This window comes from Chrysemys picta, chromosome 7 (genome assembly GCF_011386835.1).
Source record: "Chrysemys picta bellii isolate R12L10 chromosome 7, ASM1138683v2, whole genome shotgun sequence".
Lineage (NCBI taxonomy): Eukaryota > Metazoa > Chordata > Testudines > Emydidae > Chrysemys > Chrysemys picta.
Genome location: NC_088797.1, coordinates 101,021,045 through 101,036,449, shown reverse-complemented (window position 1 = coordinate 101,036,449; position 15,405 = coordinate 101,021,045). Strand labels below are relative to the sequence as shown.

General features: G+C 41.9%; 1 long non-coding RNA gene across 2 annotated transcripts in view; it reads right to left on the bottom strand.

Moving 5' to 3' along the window:
- Nucleotides 1-634: 634 nt before the first annotated feature.
- Nucleotides 635-15,405, bottom strand: part of LOC101941512 (uncharacterized) — a 57,546-nt gene continuing 42,775 nt past the window's right edge. The window contains exon 3 of one of the 2 annotated variants that reach the window (XR_256660.4): nt 635-3,172. This is a non-coding gene — a long non-coding RNA (uncharacterized LOC101941512). Of the gene's footprint in view, nt 3,173-5,690; nt 6,469-15,405 lie in introns of those variants that run through there. The other variant, XR_006176007.2, reaches the window with a different exon arrangement.

The window sequence follows — 15,405 nt, the reverse complement described above, 5'->3', positions numbered from 1 at the left end:
TGCCCAAATAAATTTGTTAGTCTCTAAGGTGCCACAAGGACTCCTCATTGTTTAGACCCATGTGTTTGTCTGGAATTGTGTTGTGATCTTTATGGTGTCTTCTATGAGTATTGATTTTGGTGATGTACACAGAAATTGGAAGGTATGTTTATTTTCTCATGCATATCTCATCTGTGTGTGATATCTTATATTCTTTCTATTACATGTTTGAATTGGGTTCCGTGACACTTTTATGAAGTGTGGAAGACTCAGTCCCTGGTTTCTTGCTGTCCTGCAAAAAATGGTATAATACTTCAGCTCTTTTACCTCTCTCAGTGAACCTGAAAACATGTATGCTACAAGACTGAAATAAGCTTGTAGGAGTATCCTAGGTAGGAATCTTTCATAGGATATTGAATACAATGGTTCCTCCTACTCTTGCTAGCATTAGCAAAAGACCTGACTTCATGTTTAAATCTTCATTAAAATAATTGAGATGCTTTCTGAGGCTTGTCAGGGCTACTCTAATTTCCAATATAATGTAATGAGCGTGTAATGGCCCCCAGGCACTGTTTTTCTGGCTGGGGATAACTGGAGCACAGTGCGCTGCATGTGTATTTGACAAGGAAAAATAATTACTACATTTTTCTGATAAGAGAATACTGTATAAAAGTTAATGGTACATGGCAAAAAGAATTCAGCCATTCAGAAACATTTTCAGCTAATATATTGAGATTAATACAAATTAATCTGGTTTTAGTTAAAGAGCAAACACAAAAGCTCATCTCTGTGGATCACGGTGCCTTCTTTTTGGTGCTGCACTAAGAGTCTAAGGATTAGGATACCAAAACATCCTGGAGGATCAGTGTTTGAGAATCAGTATGATTTATTACTTCCTAGCCAATGAGAGCTGGAACACTGCAGAAGAAGTGTGCTCAGCTCCTGAGAAGAAAAGGAAGGGCTCAGGATGTTTGACAATAACCACAAATGGCATAGGGAGCAGCATTAGTAAGCTCTGGAGCCAGTTGAAAGTGTCTCAACCAGTGGGAAAGTTACAGAATTCTGAGACTACAAAAGTGGGAAAAGAACATTTTAGGTTAATCTCTGTGCCTCCCCCAATAAAGTTGGGACTTTAAATATATTATAGGACAAGAAAGATAAAAAGGCTATTGTGTCTCCTTCAGTAATCATGTCCTACAAGCATTATTCCACCCTCATTGGTTACATTCTGGTCTCCGAACTTTCCACTTGTAGTTGTTCTTTTTGTCTCTCCCAAAAACTGTTGGCTGCTGTACAGAATGATACAAAGTTTCACCTCAAGCTGCTGCATTTCAGTGATGGGTGAAGTCATCCTTTTATGTACAGTCTATAGAGCGTACTGTAATTTTTCTGGCTGAAAAGTGCTATATAAAGCACAAGGTAATATTAGTATGAACTGCAAGCTATTGCTGTTCATTTCAAAGCTGAAACATCTTTGGTTTTTATTCCTGCAATCTACAGAGCAAGGTGATTCTGTCAGAATTCTAATTAGGGGCTCAAATTGAAACTAAATAGGATTTCACAGAAAATAAGTACCCCTTTGGTTTATAACATGAACTGAATGTTGGTGCTTTTTAATCCTTCTAATTTCATTTGTAAAGTGTTTTATTAGGCTATTGGAAATTTCAGCAATGAACTTAACTGAAATGCAATCCAAATGCCCTAAAGTTATAGCCATGCTACAAATTTAATTCCCTGCCCTGGAACATTCAGATGGCAATACATGATTCAAATCTGAATCTTTAGAGTCAGAAGGATTCTGTAGGATCACTGAGCGGTCCTGATCCCAATGGGAGATGTATATTACAAAAAATAAAGAAGAACCACAACTTACAATGTATTGAAAAGAGAGAAAAGTAAATTTACCATAAAGAGCTCTATGTATCAGTTTTCTTCCAGGGATCTCAAAATTATAAACAAATATTGACTCGTCACACCCTTGAGAAGTAGACAATTATCTATACCTGTTTTGCCGCTGAAGAAATGGAGGCAGAGAGAAAGTAAACACTTTGTCTAAGATCAGAATAAGTGGTGGGGATAGAAGCCCATAGTCTTCATGCTGTCCTGCACATTAATCACTATGCAACGTTCTGATATGAAGATGGAACATAGCAAACTACTAAAATAAATCTAGCATGTTGACTCAATACAGAGTGATGTGGGAGGTGGCCCAGGGACACACTCTCTGCCCTACACTGGTGGGGAAATTCCTCTGGGTAGAAGTTGTTCCCCAGGTGACTTTGTCCTGGTTTTACACCCCTCATGCAATGGAAGAGTGAGTGTATATGGGAGGTACAGAACCCAGAATCAGAGCCATAATGCTTAAAGTGCAGTAATCTGTTCAATTTTGGTACTTATTTGAGCACTTTTTGTGAATAAAAGTTAAACTAAGATACTAACGTGATAGGTGCCCTATAAATGCCTCAGATCTATATCAAAATTATGGATAGTTTCTGGACTACTTTATTGGACTATTCATGGTTTGTGATTCATGGTGTATGATTTGGCCACTTTAGTCACATAGTATTGTTTCAGCTCCTTGATGGAAGACTGTTGTTCTCCTGTTTAAAAAGTTTTAAATAGTGAATAATGATTAGGGAATAATCAATAGTGGCTACTCATGTTCATGCACAAAATCCTTTGGTCACATGTGGCTACAGGTATTGTATGAATAAGACTTTCACCAAGCAAAAATCTGTATGGATAACAAGGAATATGAATGTCAGTGAATAAAACAGCTGTTGAGAATGGAAACAAAATTTGTGAAGAATGTTTTGAAGGAATCTGTCAGCCTCGATGCATGTACTTTGGATAAACATCTGGCATTTTGGTGGTTCTCTGAACGCACACTGTATAAACCAGGGTAATTGAATTATGAGAGCTATTAGACTGAAGCTGAGAGACTCATTGATGTTTGCTGTCAAGATATTTTGATGTATTCTTTTTCTTTTTCTTTTTTTCAATTTATCATCCTGCCAAGTGAGATTTCATATCCCGGACATCTCAAGCAAAAGGTCATCATCAGTGGACAAGATCTGAATTCTGACTGGGGGAAGATTTCCAGGCTAGAGTGGCAGCTACAACAAGCCATGAGTCATTCTGATGGGTCCTCTTCGAAGTGTGTCGGGCAGTATAAAAGATGGATTAGATTCCCCTACAAAATAAAATTTAATAATTCCATATCATAAACATGTCGTACACTGCTTAATATATCTAAGCTGCCGAAAATACTATACCCAACATGCACTTTCTGTGGCACACATACAGTTAATTTTTTTTCAAAGTTTAATTTCCTAATCACTGCCCAATCCCCTGATATTAATGGGATTTAGCTAATTATCTGCTAGCAGTACCATTATCCCTCAGCAATGTAAAGGTTTTACTATTTTTGTCTGACTTTGGATGTTTTCGGTTCCATGGGGATTAAGGTCAGAGGGCACATATTTATTCAGACACTGGAATTCTTACATCATTTTTCCATTACTTGGTTCAGAAGGAGGAGCCTCAGCCTGGCTGCTTTACTTTTCAGATAGTGAGGAACAACATCTCTAGGGTACCAAGATTCTTTCTTCTAGAATCTTTTCACAGTTAGTCAAATGTTTTAAAGGTCATGAAACAAGAATGCCGTTCGCTATCCTAGATGACACAACATGCTAACCAAATATTTGATTTTTAAACACAGTTGGAGGATGGACTGAAGTGAGAGCAACTCAGAAATTGTTTTGCAGCTACTTAGTACAGTGCAATGTTATTTGCTATTTTTAAATGTTCCCTAAGAGTACGCTGCAGATTATGAAGTTGTTGTTAAGACTACATATAGAGTTAAAATAACGATGTGGCCTCCTTAGACAATTTAATTCTCTTTGGGCCAAATTCTGCATGGGTGCAATCCCAATAAAAATCAAACACAGTGTTGACCTATGGTAAAAACTAAAAAAACTTCCTTACCTTAGAATTCCCATTACTACAGGAAATAAATGAAGAATAATTCAAATACCGAGGAAGCATTATTCAGTTAGCTAAGGCAGTTGGTAAGTTTTTAAGCACAAACACTGTAAACCAAAAACAATAGTGTTCCCAACTATTAAGACACAGAGGGGCCAAATTCAACTCTCAGTTACCTCCAAAAATACTAGAATAAGAGGTTTGGCAAGTCTTTAAGCATTACCACTCTATTGCCTCTAATATCTGCTTAAAATAATTCTGTTCAGCACAGGTTCTTATATTGCCCTCAGCAGCAGAGTATCTGAGTGCCTTCCCCATAGTGCATTTAGAGACATGATTAATGTCTGTCGTGTGTATGTTTTTTTTCTCTCCTCTTCTACCCAGGGGGATAATAGCAGTGGAGTGTTCTGCTGACTTTTTGGGGCGGGTGGGGGAGGAAAGAGGTGTTTTTTGGGTACATATCACCGTGTGTTAATATTACAACAGGCAAGGTCAAAGAAATGTGCTTTGCACTTGCAGTGGAAGGCAGTGAGGCTTGTGATGGTCCTTAGTTCCAGAGGCAGTTCATTACACAGTCTGGGTCTGGCCTCTGAGAAAGCTCTGCCTCCCATGCAGAAGAGCTTTATCCCCATTGTAGAAAGTTTCATTGCACCAGAGGAGTGAAGTTGTTGACCACAGCCTTCATTCTGGAGCTTTAGGTGATCTTTTAGATATCCTGGGCATAGGCAGGGCGAGCCTTGAAGATAAAGCCAGAGTTGCTGAGCTTGGCTCAGTATTCTACAGGAAGCCAGGGTAGAGAGCAAAGGACAAATCTGATATGCTTGAATTATCCCTGAGGAAATGTGCTGTGGTGTTTTTGTACAAGGGCTGGAGTTTCCTAAGGGCTGATGGCTTCATGCCCAGGTATAACCCATTGCTATAGTTCAGGCAAGAGGTGACAAATGCTTGTCAGGATGAGATGGAGCCTTTGGGAAGTGTTACTTACAGATGCTGCTTTGTGAGAGTTGAGCATGGAGTACTCCTAAAAGCCTGTATTGACCAGTTGTAGTGTGTGTCTTTAACCAAAGGAAGACTGCACATTGGCTGCAATTTTTTCAGTGTACTTTTCTCTGGACACCAGAATAACCTCTGTCTTGCTCTGGTTCAGCTTGAATCAACTCCTGCTCCACCAATCACTGGACAATTTTGGTCATAGTTGTATTGTCATATATGGTGAAATACATGTAGAGTTGTGCATTAAGTTTTCAGTACAACACACTTAGTAAAGGGATCAGAATTCAGGCTCTGCACTCAGTCCCTTAATTTGGCAGGCTATCAGCACAGTGGAGGTGGCACATGTAACCTCTTTTGAGGAGAAACTTCCTTGCATTACTTTCAAGTGAATCACCCCACTAGCCCAACAGACTGCAGAGGGACCTGTACTCAGCTGTTAGCCAGAAGAAGGGTCACCCTGGGGAAGTAACTTTGATGGTTGGAAGAAGGGAGCTCTCTGGAGTCGGAGGATGTGGGGTGGGTGAAAGACATTATCATTAAATGGGGTTACAGCAACTGTAAATTAAGGGTGGGCTTTTCAAAAGTCAATGGGAGCAGCGTTAGGACAACAAGCACTTTTGAAAATCCAGCTCTAATTTCTTTTCATAGGAAGCTCTCATTCAGATGTCTTTATATCTCCTGACCCTTTTCTCCCACCCCCTCATATACCAAAGACACAGAAGTCCATGGCCTTCGCAGCCCAAATTAATTCTGGGCCATTTTTTTTTATTTCATCCAATAAAAACCTCATAAAATAAAATGTCTTACAAAGTAAGTGATCAGGAAAAAAGCCACAGAAATATGGTACACATTTAACTTTAAAGTGTCTATATAAAACTCTAGAGTGTATTGAATCTCTCTTTAATGAGTTTTTCAGATTAAGCTGAAGTCTAGGGAATTTTATTATAATGCCATATTCCATAAAAATATCTGTGGGCCTGAGAGAGTAGACACCATGTTAATCTATTTTTTCAGTGTTAGGTGATTAGGTAATAGACTTTTTGCAAAACATCTGTTGAAACCATTACTCTTGGCCACATTCAATTATTAAATTAAATTATTAATTAAATAATTCATCTTTAATGACACATCACAGACGCCCCCAAGAACACTAGTCAAGAAAGGGGAGAACAAACCTAAATATACTTGGATTCTAGAGATATGAATTCAAACCTGAACTGTGTCATGACGTGCAACAATTACTTTAAAGACATCAACGCTAAAGAACCTGTGTTCTGGGAACCCATTGCCAGAACATAGATGGATGGAGGATACCAATCCAATGAAGAAAAAGAGAGCACTCTGGAAACTCATCACTGCAACAGGGTTGGAGACTGCAGCCTCTCCCTACTAGTACCTTCTACATAGGTTCTGGTGATAGTCTCTGGGACATGGTCTCTTTGTAACATGGTAATGATGTGAGACAAATATCACCAAGCTCCATTGGAACATCACACCACCAGGTCGGCCAAGCTAAAATCACAAAAAGTGAGGTTTGTTCAGCAGACTTCAAGAGAGCTAGATGAGCATATCCCCCAGGCAAAACAAATAAAACCGGCATTAAGCTGGCATTAGGGCTGTAACCACATCTCAGGGGCTTGAGTATTAAAGGCCCTGTGATGACACTGGAATTAATAATTAGAAAATTGAGTTGAGATTTAAAAAAAAATTACAACATTTAGTAGTTTGATTTAAAAGAAATCAAAAGCCAAGAAATTTTAAATAAAAAAACCCACAAACACTTGAGATTGAGAAAATTCACAATTAAGACCATACAAACAACCTTAAAACACACCCTAATGTCCCCCTGAGAGTGGAAAAAAACAAAAACTCTTAGACCGCCTTATTGATTTAATAACAAATGGTTTTATCCTGTCAGCAGCAACAACGACTACTGTTCCTAACTTTTAATTATATAGCGCATGCATTGACTAGGTCTCATTTACGGCCATATACTGTCCACAGAAGTACTTTACCAAATCCTGATTTGAAAAATGCCATACTGAAGGCAATTATTCCCTATGCTTCATTAAAATTCATTGTGCTACCCTATAATAATTAGTAAATACAGAATTAATATCTCTCTATATTCAAACCCAGGTTCAGATCATTCATCTATAACACTTACATGAAAATATCAAAGGTTGGTTTGGTTAGTCTATATCATGCTTTATTATCAGAGACATGTATGCATGAACCAATTTTGTTCAGTTGTAGGTATAGCAACAGGAATCCTGGGAGATACAGTAATCAATAACAGCAGTCTGCTCAGATCTAATAGTTTCCATTCATGTTTGTTTTTGATAATGTTCATATGGATGGTTCATAGATCTATAGATTATAAGGCTAGAAGGGACCGTTGTGGTCATCTAGTCTGACTTCCAAAGAAGGATGGACATGGCAAAGAAAGCTCAGTGCCTGTACATCCTCTTCACCTGTGGCAGATTTAGTCAGCCCAGCAGGGGCACATTTTGTTGTCCTCAAAGGGACAGTGTTGTTACAGATCAGCCTGCCATTGATTTTTTGATGTAGCTGCATTCTCGCATCAACTGCTTGGGGCATCCAAGCAGAGACAATGGTGGCTGGGACCAGATCTGCAGGAGCATCAGTAGCTCAGGGTATGCCAGAAGTTGGGCTGTAGTTATCAGATAAGATGAGAGGCTGAGGAGAAGGAGCAACCAATGGCCCCAGGAGCAGCTGGATCATTCTGCTGGTGTTTGGTATCCATGTGCCATCAAGAATATGACATTTTGACTGCTGGCAGGAACTTGATTGACACTGTCCACCCTAATCCTTAGGGATGCAAGTGATCTCCTGCACTGATGTTGTAAGTGAATGGCGCAGGAATTTGAGCCATTGCGTCCGTTGCCTCTCAGCATGTCTGTCTTTGTGATGGCCTCACGGGTCTTTGGTCAAAGAGTTCAGGAAACAAAAATGTTGTTTGCAAAAATAAACTGTTAATGAATGCACCAAAGTCGTAGACAAATGCTTACAGAACAAATGTTGCTGCTGTGCACATGAGTGTGATTCACCCAGATTTCATTTGGTCAGGCTCTTTGTTACCCCTACTTACCAGGGTCTCACCTTCCCAAAAGTAAATTTCTGCAAACGCAGTGTGGAGCTCTTTCTTTTACTCTGGCTTAATCTATAGAGCCTGTGAGCCCATAGACAGCATCTAAAATAAGCCCTTATTAACCACACATCTTACTATGATAACCGTCCACAAGACTGTTAAGGTTATAGGAAGGAACATGTCACTGTGTGTCTTTAGGCACTGAGACATGGGGATGAGGGAGCACATTAAGGACAGTTGAGATTCTTTAATGTACTGTAGAAGTCTCCCGATGGAGGCAAGTTTATTGTGGCCTGTCAGAGCCTCATGGGATGATTGTGTGGTATGGGTTGCAGCCCTGGCACTGGGTAAGCAGTAGGTTCATTGCCACTTTCCAGCTCCATGGACCTTGTCAGTAACATGCTATTCTAACCTCAGCTTTGCATCTTCCTGGGGAACAGCACTATTGTTGAAATGGGGTCTTCTAGCAGGCCACAATCCTAGCAAATCACTTAAGCATGTGCTTATCTTTAAGCACAAGACAAATCCAACTGAAGCCAATGTGACTATTCACATGTTCAAGTACCTTGCTGGATCAGGGCCATCAGCTGGAATTTCTGCTAATGGGGATAAAGGTCATCTACCATGTTGTCCCAGTTTAAAGGATACTAATGCATTTCATCACCTAAAAAGCATTGATATTCCTGTTTGGTCACCAAATTTCAGTGACATCTTTCCTTTTTTTTTTTTACTTTTGTCAATAAACAAATTTTTGCATCAAGTCTAGGATTCCAGGCTACTTCCTATTATAATATTTTCAATTACAGAGTACAGTAGAACCTCAGAGTTACAAACTGACTGGTCAACCACACACCTCATTTGGAACCAGAAGTACACAATCAGTCAGCAGCAGAGACACTCCTCCCTCCACCCGCAAAAAAGAGCAAATACAGAACATTACTGTGTTAATTGTAAACTACTGAAAAAAAGGGAAATCTTAAAAAAAGATTTGAGAAGGTAAAGAAATGTTCTGTGCTTGTTTCATTTAAATTAATATGGTTAAAAGCAGCATTTTTCTTCTGCATAGTAAAGTTTCAAAGCTGTATTAAGTCAATGTTCAGTGGTAATCTTTTGAAAGAACAAAGCATAATGTTTTGTTCAGAATTACTACATTTCGGAGTTACGAACAGCCTCCGTTCCCAAAACGTTCTTAATTCTAGGTTCTACTGTACTGTATAAGCATTCCAGGCATGTGAATTTATTGATTTTATATTTGAAATTGGCTACTGATATGGAGGGTCCTTGGGTCAGAGGTGCTATGTAAAAGGCCCTTTTACGCAGCTGTTGAGTAAAATGTCTAATACTTAAGAAGAGAGAAGAGAGAAAACGTGCAGTAACCTTGTAAAAAGCCCCCAGAATTCTTTGTGCCCATGACCCATTTTTCGCTCGAGACCTGAATTTAAAAAAATAGTGACACTCCTCAATGGAGAACTGTGAACTATTTAATAATAACTTAATACATCCATAGAATTGGTATCCCTTTTTACTGAGAATGACTAACTGGTCTCTCTGGATGAGGTTTTATTAACCTTCCTCAGGAAAAGCTATCGATAAATAGTTCACTTGCTGAAGCATCCCACTTTATGGGTCCTCAATTAATTTAAATTTTTTTTTGTCCTAACAGACATAAATTGGCAACTTACCCAGCACAATGTGACTTTCACACCTTACCCGTACATGAGCTTTGTATTCTGGGTCTCTACTTTGTGCGTATGTTTGTTAGACAAACAATGTCAGGATGTGCAGTGAGCATATTTCACACCATTTCACCTACCGCCTATATCTTGCAATTTTAACTTTAGCATTTTGTGTAGAAAGAGGGACTAATAACAATTACTAGAGACAGGCACTTTATAAGCATCAAGAACATATGGAAATAAACTGCCCATGAACTAACTTGGGCTGGAAATTTAGAAGAAGGTTTCTCACCGGGGTGAGATTTTGGAACAGACTCCCAATAGGATTTGTGGGGAGCAAACAACTTAATTAAGAGAAAGCGAGACAAATTTAAATGTGCAATTTATGAGTGCAATGATAGGGTTGCTTGTGATTGTATGGGACAGAGGTTAACAGCCCTGGGGCTCACTTCCAGTTTGTTTTATGTTCCTAAAAGTTTATGTCTCAGGGTTTCAGCTGGCCCCCTGTGAAGGCCAAGAATGGATGTTTTTCCCCCCAGTGTATTCTGGTTCTTGCTCACATGCTCAGGGTCTAACTGATCGCCAAATGTGGGATCAGTAAGGCATTTTCCCTTACTGATCAGGTCAGATTGGCCGTGACCTTGGGGGAGGGAGAGGGGTTGCCGTCCTCTGCAGCATAGAATGCAGGTCACTTGCAGGGACTATCTAGATATGTCTCAATCATTTCTCTGCCACTGTGAGGGGGCCTTGGGCACTGGTGCACCTCTGCTTCTCCTATTCTCTGCCTACAGCACATAATAATTGAGTTTCCTGTGGACTGTAATACTGCGGTCTATTTTTGGTTGTTGGGTTTAGTGTGCTGGTGGGTGGTGTTGGTGGCCTGTGATATATAGGAGGTCAAACTAGATGATCTGGTGGTCCCTTCTGGCCTTAAACCCTGACATCCCAACACAGCTCTCTGAGTTCATACTCTGAGTTCATATTCTGAGCCCCTTTAAAGCAGAATCAGCTGACTGTGTCAGGTTTTGTAAACTATACAAAGGTCCACTGAGAACCAGACTGAACAAGCCCAAGCCCACCCCCACCCCAACTCCTCAGCTAACTGCCTATATGATGCTTCAGAAATATAAGTTGGGACTTTCAACTCCAAAAGCACAGTCCTCTGCCAAAACAGCTTAAACAGCAGCTGCTTTAGTTCTTGTAGCAGAAGGAAGCCATATGCACATTGTTACCCGGGGTTGTTTTAACCCAAAGCTCTCGGTAACTTTTACTCTGTGCGAGGTGGTATTAGGAAATAAATCAAGGGAGACACGGCCGTCCGACCGATAGATGGCTGGCACAAACAGGACAACACAAGAGTGCTTTTACTTAAAGCTAAACTTTACTTAGTCTCAAGCACTTACACACCTCTGCAACAGGTTAGTGAAACACCCCCAACCCTCGATAATACCGAAGCTGAGTGTGGCTTTCGAGTGGTACCGTGACAGGCTTCAGCTGGCCAGGCTTCCATCTGCCGGTGGGGACCCGAAGATGCGTCCAGAGGGAGCGTCCCTGAAGAGCCCCTCCTGAGAAGTCCAATTACCTCAAACTTTTTCCCCTTATTTATACATTAGTAATACAATGACATATCCCTTAAAGAAAACTTGCTAAGCAGGCAGGGTTAAAAGGTCAGACACCTTATGATTGCCAATTAACCAGAGATTTTTTTTTTTTCAGTGTCCATGCCTTTGGGCCCTGACAAACATGCCCGGGGGCACATATAAACAGACTTCTTGTTTTTCTACAATACATGCATAATCAATTTTAACACTCTTAGCAGGAAGGGTGCGGGGTCAAGCTCTCCTGTCTGTGGCACCTGAAACCCCCTCCTAGGGTGACCAGATGTCCCAATTTTGGGGTCTTTTTCTTAGATAGGCTTCTATTACCCCCCACCCCGTCCCGATTTTTCACATTTGCTGTCTGGTCACCCTACCCCCGCCCCTCCTGTCTGGTTACACTGAGGCCGCTGCTTTTACGACCTGCTGACTTAGCTATTTTTGTTAGCAATAAGCAAGAATGGTTCAGTATGACCTGTTAACTTGACTACTGTTAGCAATACACAATAGTGGTTTAGGCACTTTACTGGTTTGCCAAAATCTCCCCGAACAACATAAGCAGGTCTAACACATATCCCCATCCAGTGGAAGGAAGCATCATACACACAAGTCAATGTGTTACTGCAGTGGGAACCCAGCAGGAGCATACATACTATGATGGTGTATCTCTTGCAAATGAATATGTGTATGTGCTCAGTAGTGTCATAAAACCTGAGCAGAAAGCAAGAAGATTGAACAATTTTATACTCCTAATTCTCTCAACTTGCATTATTGCTCATTCTGCTATAAGGAGTAACATCCCATCTACTGCATTATTCCCACTACTTTGCAGTTAAATGGCTTCTCTGGAGTTCAAATGACTTTACAGATAATATGAGACCTGAACCCTGCAATCTGATCTGCTCAATTGGACTCCCAGACCTTGGCGAGTTTCATTGATTGCCCAGACCTGCTATTGTGGAGTTCTATCGCACTCAGCAACGTGCAGTGAAAGCTCTCAGTTCTGTCTGAATGGATCAGATTGCAGGAATGGGGACGGAAATAAACAAATGATAAACAAACTATCAATCAAAAGTAATCTCAGGTGCCTCCCTTCTCAAATGGCACCAACAGGAAAAATCCTACAATCATTCTTCATCACTTGTAAAAAAAAGAAATCCGGTAGCTGACACACAGACTAGAAAGGAAATGACAGAAGCTTTGAGTGATCACCATGTTTTTCACACATATTTCTAGATATTGATGGCTTAATTCTACTTCCTGTGAGGAGGGATAATGGAAACTTCAGACAAGACTTACTTCTTTGATCTCACTGGTAAGAGTTAACAAGCACTGCTCAGAAAACACCAAAGTGAGACTCTAATTTCTTGCTGTTGCAACAGTTGAAATTCTGTGAACCCCAACTCAAATGATGTGGTTCTTATGTAAAACACTCCAGAGCGGGGTGGGCAAACTACAGCTTGGGGGCCGTATCCGGCCCTCCAGACGTTTTAATCTGGCCCTCAAGCACCTGCCGGGGAGCAGGGTTGGGGGTTTGCCCTACTCCGTGAGGCTCCTGGAAGCAGCAGCATGTTCCCTTCCGGCTCCTACGCATGGGGCAGCCAGGGGGCTCCACATGCTGCCCCTGCCCCAAGCACCACCCCCACAGCTCCCATTGACCAGGAACCGCGGCCAATGGGAGTTGCAGGGGCGGCGCCTGCAGACGGGGCAGTGCGCAGAGCTGCCTGGCCACACCTACACATAGGAGCCAGAGGGGGAACATGCCGCAGCTCCCAGAAGCAGCTTGAGGTAAGCGCCGCCTGGAGCCTGCACCCCTGACCCCCTCCCACACCCTAACCCCTGCCCCAGCTCTGATTCCCCTCTTCCACTCAAACCCCTTGGTACCAGCCCCATCCCAGAGCCCGCACCCCCAGCCAGAGCCCTCACCCCCTCCCACACCCCAACCCCCAATTTCATGAGCATTCATGGCCCACCATACAATTTCCATACCCAGATGTGGCCCTTGGGCCAAAAAGTTCGCCCACCCCTGCTCCAGATCCTGCAATCTTTATTTAGGCAAAACTCCCACTGAAGTAAACAGGATTTTTGCCTTAAGGACTGTGGGAATTGATGTAGTTCCCAATTCCTCTATAGTTCGTATAACTCTTAGCTATACTCATCTACCTACTCCTGTACCTGTACCAGCACATGTGTCTCTAAAGACAGGTGCCAATACACAGTAAATTCTAAGTTCTAGTAGAGATGGAAAACATCCCTAGAATGATATGGATTTAGCTGGCTGAAAGAGACTTACATCAATAGTTGGAGTTTTAATCGTAAGTACTTTTAGCAGAGATTTGAATGGACACGGAAAATGGAGCAATCCTCGCTGCTCTTCAGGAGTGAGACTCGTTGTTGGAATGCTGTGCTGCAGCTACACAGCTACTGCCCATGCTGTCCTGTGGATAACTAGAGGGGTCACTCTCCAGCTCTGGCAAGCAGTCATCTTTGACAAACCACGGATTTACTTTTCAGACATACACATAATGGTTTTTAAATTGCAGCAAAGTAAACTGTTTGGGATATTTTTGTAAAAATAGATTTGCTTTTTCCATGAAAACACTTGAAAAACTCCTTCACTTGTATATTGACATAAGAAAATCCCAGAGACTGGGATACATTTACAGGGAAAGGGGAAGCAAAGTTAACTGCTTTTCCCTGGTGTCAAAGCAGATAATTTGATAGAACTATTAAGCCTGGTCTACGCTATGACTTTAATTCGGATTTAGCAGCGTTAAATCGAATTAACCCTGCACCGGTCCACACAACGAAGCCATTTATTTCAAAATAAAGGGCTCTTAAAATCGATTTCTGTACTCCACCCTGACGAGTGGAGTAGCGCCAAAATCGATATTGTCATTTTGAATTTGGATTAGTGTGGCCGCAATTCGATGGTATTGGCCTCCGGGAGCTATCCCACAGTGCACCATTGTGACCGCTCTGGACAGCAATCTGAACTCGGATGCACTGGCCAGGTAGACAGGAAAAGCCCTGCGAACATTTGAATTTCATTTCCTGTTTGCCCAGCACAGGAGAGCACAGGTGACCACAAATAGCTCATCACCACAGGTAGCCATGCAGTCCGAGAATCGAAAAAGAGCACCAGCATGGACCATATGGGAGGTACTGGATCTGATCGCTATATGGGGAGATGATTCAGTGCTAGCAGAACTTCGTTCGAAAAGACGAAATGCCAAAACTTTTGAAAAAATCTCCAAGGGCATGATGGAGAGAGGCCACAATAGGGACTCAGATCAGTGCCACATGAAAGTCAAGGAGCTCAGACAAGCCTATCAAAAAACAAAGGAGGCAAACAGTTGCTCCGGGTCAGAGCCGCGGACATGCCGCTTCTACGCCGAGCTGCATGCAGTTCTAGGGGGGGCCGCCACCACTACCCCACCTCTGACCGTGGATTCCGAAGCAGGGGTAATCTCATCAGCTACACCTGAGGATTCTGCAGACAGGGAAGAGGAGGAGGAGGAGGACGAGCTTGCAGAGAGCACACAGCACTCTGTTCTCCCCAACAGCCAGGATCTTTTTCTCAGCCTGACTGAAGTACCCTCCCAAGCCAGTATCCAAGACCATGGCCCAATAGAAGGGACCACAGGTGAGTTTACCTTTTAAAATATAAAACTTGTTTTAAAAGCAAGCGTTTTTTAATGATTACTTTGCCCTGAGGACTTGGGATGCATTCGTGGCCAGTACAGCTACTGGAAAAGTCTGTTAACGTGTCTGGGGATGGAGCGGAAATCCTTCAGGGACATCTCCCTGAAGCTCTTCTGGAGGTACTCCAAAAGCCTTGCCACCAGGTTTCTGGGCAGTGCAGCCTTATTCCGTCCTCCATGGTAGGACACTTGACCACGCCATGCTAGTAGCAAGTAATCTGGTATCATTGCATGACAAAGCCTGGCAGCGTATGATCCCGGTGTTTGCTGGCATTCAAGCAACATCCATTCTTTATCTCGCTGTGTAATCCTCAGGAGAGTGATATCGCTCATGGTAACCTGGTTGAAATACGGGAATTTAA